The sequence below is a fragment of the Nannobrachium achirus genome, assembly GCF_963921795.1.
Source record: "Nannobrachium achirus genome assembly, chromosome: 4".
Classification (NCBI taxonomy): domain Eukaryota; kingdom Metazoa; phylum Chordata; class Actinopteri; order Myctophiformes; family Myctophidae; genus Nannobrachium; species Nannobrachium achirus.
In genome coordinates this window covers 45,730,591-45,742,805 of record NC_137813.1, presented here as the reverse complement: position 1 = coordinate 45,742,805, position 12,215 = coordinate 45,730,591, and the positions used below count along the sequence as shown (strand labels likewise).

Sequence of the window (12,215 nt, the reverse complement as noted above, 5' to 3'; positions counted from 1 at the left end):
AAATAAAGAGTAAACACTTCCGGTCTGCGGCGAGTTCAAAGCGTGACGTAACTCTCTTATATACACTCTGGTGAATGGCAGAGCAGTGGCTGACGTCGCCATCTGGTGGTGATTAGTGTGTGGTGAACGTCAAAACGAGTGCTCCTTGACAACTTTTACTGGTTTCTTGAACATACTGTAACATATACACTGTATGTAACATCATGCTGTCTGTGAAACACATTCAGAAACATTGTACTTTACTCACCGGCAATTCTGTTTTCAGGGAAAATAATGACAATGCAGGACAACTTCTTAATGTTAAAAAAAAGAAAAATCTCAATTCAATATTTATTGAAAATATGCTGGACAATTTTACAACACTGTGCAATGGATATATAGAAAATAACTATAAGATAAACTATCAAACCTAAGTTATCTCAGAAAGAAACTTTTCTCTTAAGTCCAAAACTAAGATCTAAGAAGAAAATTACTACTAGCCAAAAATGTTATTTTTTCCTCATCCTCAAGGAACCGTTATATCCCACTCCTCAAGACCACCTTCATTGGGGATGGACCCAACTTTAATGTCCTGTACTCTCAGGTGATTGGCAGAGAACTACAAAGGGAGTGTCAGGACACAGGATACTCACCAGGAAGGAGGGAGATTTGGGGGAATTACTGGTGGTAATTTGATGACAGAGAGTGGTTCCCTATATCCCTGTGGGCTGAAGAAGACAAAAAACAGCAACAGGTCAACCAAAGGGCAGAGTCTGGATCTGGTCGAGAGCATGGGGGGTGCGCATGAAAGGAGGGGGTTACGGGAGAAACAAAAAACGAATAGGAATAGGAATGAATGTTCATTGTTCACCCAACAATTTCTGGCAAAGCGGCCCGTCATATCACATCCAGTGTAATGGTAAATGCATAGTATACCATGATAAATAAACTGCAGAAAAATACAATGCATCCACTTATTTGAACGTGAGGATTTCATGTTTTCAGCAATGTCCACAGCCATGACCTATTGACTGGACCTCACCCCAAAATAACTTTTAACTAATTTCTTGTGGGTCCATGCGCAAGTTCCCTCTAACCCTAACCCTAACCTTAACCTCAGTGAGGGAACATAGGGTCGAGGGAACATAGGCAGGAACCCATTTCTTGTTATTTTTCCAATTAAGGCCCAAGTTTCAATGTTGAAAACTGGACACTGATCAAACTGAAATAGTAAGTGAGCCCGTTTAGCTCACTTACTATTTCATTACATGTCTCCAATTTGGTCATTCCAATTGCACCCCTGGTTTATAGTCGACGTTTATCCCTTAACAATGTCTGGTATGGTCCTTTAAATGTTTAATGAGGTCCTCCGACTTCGCCACATTTACCACAGTGGTATGGTCTCTCCCCAGTCCCCACTGTGTAAGCAGAAATGGCCTTCAAGTTTTCATTTCAGAACCCTTTACCACATATTTATATTGTACATATGGGCTTTGGTGTACCATGTCCGTTTCCCACATATTGTAGGCCTATATGGCCTTATAGTTTCTCTCCTGTATGGACAAAATCATTATTCTTCAACGCTGATTATCGCTGGTGGTATGTGACCTCTTTCAATCATCATTGACATGGATACTTGTGACGGCTGGTCAGCTGCTGTCTGGTCAGCTGACAAACCACCAGTGTCGATCATTAATGAAAGGCTTCTCTTTTTTGTTTTGTTTTGTTGTGTTGTCTCTCTCTCTTCCCCTTGTTCCCCTGCCAGGCTGCCTTCTTCCCCTTTTCTGGAAAAAAACAATGGAGCTTGCACAAAAACACATTAGGCCTACCCACTGTTTTACACCTGTAAAGCTGTTACGTGAAAATAAAGTTTGTTCTGATAGTCTGCTCCTTGGCTCTTACACTCTTCCCCTTCTACTTCACAAAAAAAATACAGGACATGTTGAAGTGACATGATTCAGGCCCCGTCCAGACGACAACGTATTTTTAATCCCCGGGGAGATAAAGCCACGAACGCCCATGGGTGTCCACATGCAGACGCATGCAAACGGAGGACTAGCCGAATAGTTTCCAAAACTCCGGCTGCAGAGCATTTTTGTTACCCGGGCGTATTTCTTTTACAATGTGGACACTGTAAACGGAGGTTCTGCCTGGCTACGTCATTTTGCGCGCCACTAAAACGTCATATTACCACGCCGGAGTAGTCTCCCTCTCTCTTTCCCCGCTTTCTACTTCCGTAGCAGCACGTGTTTTGATGAGCAGCATAGCATTTTTTAACAAAGCAGTCATTACATTTACAGAACTATGGATTTTAAGAAAATACTTGTCGTTTTAAACCTATTAACGGGACTTTTATCATGTTTACAATTATACGTTCAGCTGCTATTTCTCCACGGCGATGAACAGACCCGCAGAAATGCACATATAAGGACACTGCTAGCCACAAGTAGCCGACGCCGCAGACTACGTGCAGGCAGGCCCCGTGCGTACTGGATTCAGCCCGGTCGGACCGCAGATTGGTGGGAGCAATTTGTGAATGAAGTGGTCCCCGAGAAAGAGTGGCGAGACAACTTTCGCATGTCGAGGACAGCGTTGTTGAAGCTGAGTGAGCTGCTTCGTCCATACATTGAAGGACAGACAACAGTCATGAGGAGGCCGGTAGACGTGGTGAAGAAGGTTGCACTCACGCTCTACTATCTCGGCGACATGGGGAGGATGCGAAAAACTGCGAACGCCTTCGGACTCTCAACTCAGGTGGTTTCAAACATAATAAGGCAAGTGTGTGAGGCAATAACTGTACATTTGGGCCCGTTGTATATACAGTTACCGTTAACAGAGGCTAGTGTAGAGGAGCTTGCATCCGGATTTCACGCTAATCATGGTATTCCACAATGTATCGGTGCAGTTGATGGCACCCATGTTGAAATCAAACCGCCGCTAATAGGTGCCATGGATTACATGAACCGAAAGAGTAGGTTTTCGCTTAACATACAGGCCACGTGTGATTATAAGTATTCTTTTATTGATGTTGTCGTTAAATGGCCGGGTAGTGTCCATGACGCCCGTGTGTTTGCTAACTCGCTGCTGAGCACCCACCTGAAAAACGGCACCATCCCATACTGCAAAAAACAAATAGTGGAAGATGAGGACCCCATTCCCGTGTTCCTTCTGGGTGACCCAGCGTACCCTCTACTGCCCTATCTAATGAAGGAGTATGCTTGTGGTGGCAGGACGGTCCAGGAGCAGTATTTTGGGCTCTCTCTGTGTCAAGCAAGGATGGTAATAGAGTGTGCTTTTGGACAACTTAAAGGACGTTTTGCTGCCCTTAAAAAGCCAATGGATATCAACCTAAAAGACCTGCCATTTGTCATATATGCCTGTTTTGTGCTCCACAATTACTGTAAAGTCAACAAGGAGACATTGGATGAGCATAGTTATAACACTGCAATTCAGGCTGATCGGACCAACCAACCTACCACAGAGCACCATTTCAGCACTGACAGCTCCAAAAGCGAAGGGAAGAGGGTCAGAAGAGTTTTAACAAAATACCTTGATCCTTAAAGGTAGGAGCAGTATCCTACAATGTTCCATCCAGAGCTGCCCCCCCCCCATCTCTCTCTCTCTCTGTGTGTGTGTGTGTGTGTGTGTGTGTGTGTGTGTGTGTGTTTGTGTTGTGTTGTGTGTGTGTGTCAGAGTTGGTATGTTAGAGTGTTAGTGTGTGTGTGTGTTAGTATGTTAAGAGTGTTGGTATGTTAGTTACTATGTTGGTGAGTGTGAGAGTTTTCTGTCTCTACAGGGTAGCTTTAATTTCAGGGTGGGCACCAACACATTAATTGGCACGACAAGAAACAACTGGGCACTTGGGAAGATTGGGCATTATGAAATTCAGGGCACACGATAAAAATGGGGTCGCTAGGGGAATCAGGGCATGAAAACGGAGTGGGCACCAGGAAATCTGGGCACCTTGGAAGTGTGTGCACTGGGGAAATGTGGGCACCAAAACAGAGTGGGTACTAGACCTCAGAAGGGTGGGCACTAGGGGGAATCCAGGCACCAAAAATGTGAATACTTGGGTTTGTCTCCACAGAATGTGTTTTGCATCTGTCTGGCATGTGTATTACTGGAATGGAAATGCATTCAAATTATTATTTGTTTTTTTCTCAGGTCAAGATTAGGCATACTTAGGTGAGGTTAGCATAGTTTTACTGAGGGTAAGCATAGTTTGAGGTTAAGGTTAGGTTTAGGCATAGTCTGAAGTTAGACTGAGGTTAGGATTAATGTTTAAGGGGAAGGCAGGTTAGGTATAGCGATAGGTACTAGGCCAGTGTTATGGTTAGGCATAGTCTTACTGAGGTTAAGGGAAGGCATAGTGTGAGGTTAAGGTGTGTAGCTATAGCTTTATTAAGGTTAAGGTTAAAGTAAAACAATGTTGGGCTTATAGTCTTACTTAGGTTAGGAGTAAGGTTAAGGCTAGGCATAATTTGAGGTTAAGGTTAGGTATAGTGATAGGTACAAGGTTAGTGTAATGGTTAGGCATAGTCTTGAGGTTGGGGTTAAGTCGAGGCATAGTTTGAGGTTAAGGTTGGGTGTAGCGATAGGTACAAGGCTAGTGTAGTGTTAGGGTTAGGCATAGTCTTAATGATAGGATTAAAGTTAGGGGTATGCATAGTTTAATTGAGGTAAAGATTAGGTTTAGGGTTACTGGTATGGTTAGGCATTGTCTTAAGGGTAGATATAGTTGGAGGTTAAGGTTAGGTATAGCGATAGGTACTATGCTAGTGTAGTGTTAGGGTTAGGCATAGTCTTAATGATATTAAAGTTAGGGGTAGGCATAGTTTAATTGAGGTAAAGATTAGGTTTAGGGTTACTGAGTTTAGATAGGGGTTAGGGTACAGGGATAGGCAGGCATAGTTAAAATAATTTGAATGTAATTGCATTCCAGTTAGTACACATGACGGACAAATGCAAAATGCGTTCTGTGGTCACAAATCCAGTGTTCCGTTTTGGTGTCTTGATTTCCCCTAGTGCCTACTCTTCAGAGGTCTAGTGCCCACTCTGTCTCGGTGCCCACATTTCTCTAGTGCCCACTCTGAGGTGCCCAGATCTCCTGATGCCTACTCTGTCTTCGTGTCCAGATTTCCTTGGTCCCCATTCTAAAAGTGCCCACTTTTCCTTCTGCCCACTCTTCCCAAGTGCTCAGTCGTCCTCAAAAATGATGCTCAGATAGGGACAGATTTCCCTTTTGTCCACCCTTCCTGTTGTGTGTGTGTGTGTGTGTGTGTGTGTGTGTGTGTGTGTGTGTGTGTGTGTGTGTGTGTGTGGGGTGTCTGAGCGTGTCTGTTTGTGTGTGTCTGTGCGGGTTCGTTAGTCCCTCCCTCCCTCCCTCCGCATCCCACATTGATGACCACAGACATCAGGACGGTTGGGACCAGCAACATCCGAGGGAACATCATTTCCGTGTGTGTGGGCCTATCAGTTCTTGGGCATCCCACATTGATGACCACAGTCAAGAGAGATGAGACGAGTAACTTGCAAGGGAACCCCCCACCCCACCCTGGAGCAATCATTGTACATTATGGACAGCTGCATAATGGAGATTGCACAAAGAAAAGGTGCTCAGCTTCGAGTTAGCAAACATGGAGAGATACACACACTTGCGTTACATAAAAAAAAAAAACACACACACTTGCCTTATTATTTTTGAAACCACCTGGGTCTACTTCTGGCCAGCCAGACGACTACTTCCACCAACCACTCAGGTAATACAAGACAGCTATAAAGAAACACAGTTCTATAGAAATCTTAAAATTTCTACTGAAAAAGACTCATTCATTTCATTCATATCACTTAAGCCTTGTGGTTCTCTTTATCTCTCCCTCTCTCAAGGAATCCTGTCCCTGACATCGTATTTGCGTTCTTGGGTCCCATCAGCGAAGATCTATGGAAGATCTACTAGAGCCAGGTGTCCTTAGTTGTGCATTTCTGCGGGTCTGTCGCTTCCACTGTGAGAAACTCAAGGTGAGAGTTTGAATGGCTCACAGTAAAATAGTATCCCAAAGAGCTGTGTGCTGTGTTCAGGCCGCTGTGTAGTATGACACTTTAAAAAAGCTTAATGTCTACTGAAAAATACGTATTTATCGATTAAGCCTGGTGGTTCTACATATCTCTCCTTTCTCTCTCAAGGAATCCTGTCCCTGACATCATCGCCTTTGCCGCCTTGAGTCCCATCAGTGAAGACACACAGTCGCCCTGTTATGTTTTTAAAAAAAAAGTAAAAAAGTTTAAAAAAAAGAAGAAAAAAAACATAAAACTAAAAAAAAAAAACACACACTTGCCTTATTATTTTTGAAACCACCTGGGTCTACTTCTGGCCAGCCAGACGACTACTTCCACCAACCACTCAGGTAATACAAGACAGCTATAAAGAAACACAGTTCTATAGAAATCTTAAAATTTCTACTGAAAAAGACTCATTCATTTCATTCATATCACTTAAGCCTTGTGGTTCTCTTTATCTCTCCCTCTCTCAAGGAATCCTGTCCCTGACATCGTATTTGCGTTCTTGGGTCCCATCAGCGAAGATCTATGGAAGATCTACTAGAGCCAGGTGTCCTTAGTTGTGCATTTCTGCGGGTCTGTCGCTTCCACTGTGAGAAACTCAAGGTGAGAGTTTGAATGGCTCACAGTAAAATAGTATCCCAAAGAGCTGTGTGCTGTGTTCAGGCCGCTGTGTAGTATGACACTTTAAAAAAGCTTAATGTCTACTGAAAAATACGTATTTATCGATTAAGCCTGGTGGTTCTACATATCTCTCCTTTCTCTCTCAAGGAATCCTGTCCCTGACATCATCGCCTTTGCCGCCTTGAGTCCCATCAGTGAAGACACACAGTCGCCCTGTTATGTTTTTAAAAAAAAAGTAAAAAAGTTTAAAAAAGAAAAAAAAAAGAAAAAAAAAAACATAAAACTAAAAAAAAAAAACACACATTTGCCTTATTATTTTTGAAACCACCTGGGTCTACTTCTGGCCAGCCAGACGACTACTTCCACCAACCACACAGGTAATACAAGACAGCTAAAGAAATACAGTTCTCTAAAAAGGCTTAAAATGTCTACTGAAAAAAGACTGATTTATCATTTAAGCCTTGTGGTTCTCTTTATCTCTCCCTCTCTCAAGGAATCCTGTCCCTGACATCATCCCATCAGTGAAGATCCTGTCCTTAGTTGTGCATTTCTGCGGGTCTGTCGCTTCCACTGTGGTGTACACGCCTGGTAGGGCTGCAAGGTGAGTTTGAATGGCTCACAGTAAAATAGTATCCCAAATATCTGTGTTCAGGCTGTTGCCTAACACAGCTGTAGTATGACATTTTAGAATAATCACTTGCCAATTCAGGCCCTGTTAAAAGTTTTCAGCAAACACTTAGCCCTTGTGTGTGTGTGTGTATTTGTGTGAATATACACACACTTCTCCCTCCCCTAGACTGCAGACTGACTGCACTGGAGAATGTAGGGTCTTGATTAGATGAAAGTCAAATATATGATGATTGACGTAAAGGGTAATCTCGTCATCCTACACACACGCTGTGTCTTCCCTCCCTGTCTCTCCAGTCTGTCTTGGCATCCTAACACAACAATTGCATCCAAAGGAGAACAGCTGGCCAGAGCTTCTGCCCCAGCTCTGTAACTTGCTCAATAAGAGGACTGTCATACCTGCAAGGTTAGACATGCTCACACGTGATGTGGACAATACCTTTCAAATGCTTATGTTAACTCTCCTTGACCTCCATACTGTATGACATGACACATTTTTGCTCGGCTGTTACTGCTTGTTGTGTAACTGTTTGTGTTTACGTATGTGCACAGGTGTGTGAATATATCTATTCATCACGGCTCTCTCTGGGCACTGCAGAAGATCTGTGTGGATTCATAAGCTGCTGCTGAACAGGCCACTCAACAGTGCAGCCCCGAGATCAGGTCAGTGAGAACTGTCATTCATGCTCAGTGTTTGCGTTGTCCTTGGCAACCCTCACCCAATGTGTCACTTGTTAAAGTAATCTTTCATATCCCATTTCATTTATCTCTCTCTCAGGTCTCACTCCATCGTGTGTGTGTGTGTGTGTGAACCAGTTTATCATTGGCTGAGCTCTGGCTCTGATGGATAACATTTCCGCATTCATTAAGGCGATCTCCAAATCCATCTGCTGCTACACTTTTTCTTTTTTGTTCTTTTTTCTTTTTAAAGCTTTGGTTAGGTTTAAACTTAGAAGTACAAAGCAATATATTTCTCTTAAAAGATCTGCTTGTTTTTCCTCAGGTCAGTCCACAGGTGTCTGTGGACTGACAGCGAGGTGGAGCGCCAACAAAGCCGATTCTTTTCTGGTCTGACAGCAAGGTCCAGTTATTACTGAATGTAACTTTAGAATATAAAGTTAGTCAAGCTTATGAAAACGTGGACTGGGACACAAGTAGTACCAAGTACCCGGACATCACAGCTCTGTTCGTGGAACAGTATCCTTCTGAGACCAGCCCAGACTTTCCTCATGGAAAGGAGGATATCAACAGAAACATAATCACCAAGCTGATGGCGTTCCGGACGAAATATAGGGCAGCCGTGGACCAAGGTCGTAAGAGCGGTCATTGGCAGAGTGATCCTGATCTACTTCGAACTCAGATCTGGTACAGTCCAACTCATGTCTGTGTTACTAAGCATATTGAAGTGATGTTAATTTCAAAATGTTATCCATGGTTTAAAATGTTATATTAAAGCCAGCCAGTCAGTCATTTGTATATCTTCTTTTTTTAAAGGCTAGACTGGATGGACACAAGCAAAAGATGAAGAGAAAGCTGACATCTGAGATCACCCTAGCTGAAGAAGAGATCCAGGTTAAGAAGAGAATGCTTGACTTGATGGAGACATCGGAGAAGAGGGCTTCAGAGACTTTCGCTCAGTTGACACAGAATATTGACAGACTGACAAACTCTCTTGCAGACGGTTTCTCACTCAGGTCCTTCCTTGATGCCCTCAGCTTCGGTGGTCAAAGAAAGACGAGCTCTACTTCAAGCACTTACAAGTGAGTGTTTATATCAGGGTTTTTCCAACTTTTGCTCTCAGGGCACCCCTGTAAATAACCTTTTTTTTCACCCACGGCACCACTGAATTACACTGTTCATTTTTAGAATCTTAATACATCAGATTACGCAACATAAATGGCCACATCTTTCCACCTGAAATACGGTAGGCTATGTAACGGAGAAATATCCGTTTTATGACTAAATAAAAACTTGACATTTGACATTTAACTACAAAGAAATGAAAGAAACAAAATGTCACCTTAATTCTTTGAACTTTCTTTGAGCTCAAATAAATTAAGGGAATATTTTTTCCCCTTCATTTCTTTGAGCAGTATACTTGAACCCTAGCATCCCTATTATAGAGGGAAGGTCACCAGAAAATTGACCATCTACAAGCTCACATCGCGTCTCAACGTCTCTCTCAGCTTGTACACCTTTTTAAAATCATCTCACATTATTTGTCTCTCTCAGGTCGCATCCTTCATAGCCTCAGCTCTGCCAATGATAAACTGGTTCACACACACTATTGCATAGCATCGATATCTTCATTGAGGTGAGAGTCTTATTGATATTGTGGATTAATGCATGTCGTTTTTAACGTTAATATTCATTCATCCCTGGACTGATGACCACTCTTTTACAAATCCGTCTTTACAGGGCTCCATATCATATGTGCCCCAGCAGGCCTGGATCCAGAATGCCACTGTAACACAGACTGTTTGGCTGTGAAGAGCAGAAGACATGGTACATGGTCTGCGCTCTGCTGCCTGCTTGACCTACTACAGTACCTGCAGGGGAAGCCACAGCAATTGGAGAGAGAAGGTATGAATACCGTATCTATATATTGTACTTCCTATAATAAAGTATTGTCTTAAGAATTTTCCTTGGGATGATTTTTGGTATAATTATATAAAAAAGGAAGTACGAGATGGAAGGTTTGAAGGTGAAAGGATGGAAGGTGCCCGACACCAATGCTATATCATATTTTTGTCCTTGCAGGGCCTGCAGCTCTCAGGAGACCAGAAGCAGAGGGAGAGTCTTGCCAGGACAGTCTACAGGAAGGCTGACGTCTGCTGTGGATGCTCATGTTCGTCAACACATCTTTGACAAAGTCATTGGGCTTAAAGGAGTGCTGAGGGACATGGTAATTCATGATAATAATACACCAATAACTGTCATGAGCATGAGGCACATTTTTAGTTCTCCCTGTCGTCCTGTACTGGACTGGTCAACGGCTATTTGGCTGACTTTTTAGTTGATATTTTTGCGTTACATTCTGGTGACCTACTAATTTCTTTGTACCCTTTTGCTAATTTTACAGACGTGCCCCCCCCGCCCCCCCCCTGGAGAGCGGCTCCAACCAGGAGCTCCTTAGTCGCCATGTGGCCTTTGGTGATTTCATCAATACTTTTGCAAGCACAGAGCGTGAAGAGATCACCACACAAAGAGGTAAAGGAAACTCAAAATCATAAACAATCATTTTAGTTGTATTGTTCACATCAGTTCTGCTCCGTTCAATAATAAATGTTTTAAATTTACACTGGAAAAAGGGGAAAATCCAATCAATGATAGCCTGACCTGAAGAATTGTGCTTGTAATGCAGCCGGTGCCAGGAGATCCAACGCTCGACTCAGCATGATTTCGCGCCATTCTCCAGAGACTTCCCAGTGAGACTGCAGCTCATCGGGTAAGAAAACTAACATGAATTTTGTCAACATCAAAAGCATTTTTGTCATCCCCGTCAATAAAATGTACCTTTTGGCCTGTGTTTCTCAGGGGTGACACCACAAACACAACCTATGTATGACTCTGAGGACATATCTCTTACTTCTTGAACACGATCCCGTTACAGCTAAACCCCACATTCTCTGGCCCTACCTAAGCAATACATTTGCCACACACATCCTCTACACCCAGGAACCAAGGCCAATATGTGTATACATGCGACCTGACGGTCGTTTATCTCCCGATTAGGGAGTCTTACTGGTTATGTATTCAAAATAACAGTTTCTCTTTAAATAAACATTTTCTCATGAATCTTTTCAAGACACAGTACTGATCAATTTGTTGAGATGGTATACCACAGGATTTCTCCTACCAAATTTTGCACATGAGCTGAGGTTGCCTTGTGTTTTTTTTCTACTCTGAAACAGGTGCAGTGGAGATGTGCTTGGGGTACTTGGAGACCATTGGGCTGCCTATTGCATTGGGCATCGAACTGCTGCATGTGCTCCATTCCCAGATGTCCTTCGTCAAGTGCATGCCCAGCGGCAAACTCTACCGTTCTTTAGATGTATGCCATTGACTGTATGATCCCTGATGGACTTAAGATGATGCAGTGCTATGTGCCTCAGCGCATGATGGCGACACCCATTAAAGTATTGGTCATCCTACCTTGTCGTCTTCATTATCTGCTCTCCTTATGTATTACACGATTCTTCGATGCACAGCTGGTAGATCTAAAAGATAAATACTGTTTGTTTGTCTTATGTTACAGTACCTTTTCTGTTAACCTACGTTAGCCATTACTTTTATATCTTCAGCTACTTTCAATAGGGAGCTAAATGCTACTAGTACAGTAGATTGTAACAGGGAGGCTATATCCTTTGTCAAATGCCAAATAGAGTTCATGATTTCAGCATGTTTTACCTCCCATGCACACCTTTGGTTAATTGAAGAACATTCTGGGTCTTGTCTTTGTTCCATTAATAATAAACATTTGCATAAAGTAAGCATTTGTCTACTCCATGACCCATGTTGATATAAAAGCACCTGTTTAAGTTGGTTTTTAATATTGGATAAATAATATGCAATAAAGCATGGCAAGCAATGGACAATCATTTGATTTATCAGATGAAATATTTGAATCGATTAACAGGCCTAAATATATGAAGGCAGCACTTTAGAAAAGTATTAGGTTTGTTTATGGAACATTTGACTTGTTAAATGTTTTCAAGATTGTGGGCAAGCTAGACATTTTGTTCACACTTGCCCTTACAGGAGAAATGTCTGTTAGAAACCAACATTCAGAACCTTTGCCAATATACAATGTATTATAGGTTTTGTGAATGAAAGACAACAGGTATCTTTGGTCTTTTATTCTGCATAACTGCACTCAACAAATGGTGAGGTAAGCAACAACATGAAGTGCATTTCAGGCACTGGAA

The 12,215-nt window shown here is 42.6% G+C and overlaps 1 long non-coding RNA gene across 1 annotated transcript; it reads left to right on the top strand.

The window, feature by feature from the left end:
• The first annotated feature begins 4,054 nt into the window (after positions 1-4,054).
• LOC308283689 lies at positions 4,055-11,383 on the top strand. The gene is made up of 16 exons (XR_013961954.1): positions 4,055-5,738; positions 5,866-5,997; positions 6,163-6,383; positions 6,511-6,642; positions 6,808-7,037; positions 7,154-7,261; positions 7,585-7,693; positions 7,840-7,950; positions 8,066-8,652; positions 8,782-9,047; positions 9,520-9,601; positions 9,706-9,870; positions 10,048-10,192; positions 10,370-10,497; positions 10,652-10,735; positions 11,202-11,383. It is a non-coding gene; the product is annotated as an uncharacterized lncRNA (long non-coding RNA).
• The last annotated feature ends 832 nt before the right edge of the window (positions 11,384-12,215 follow it).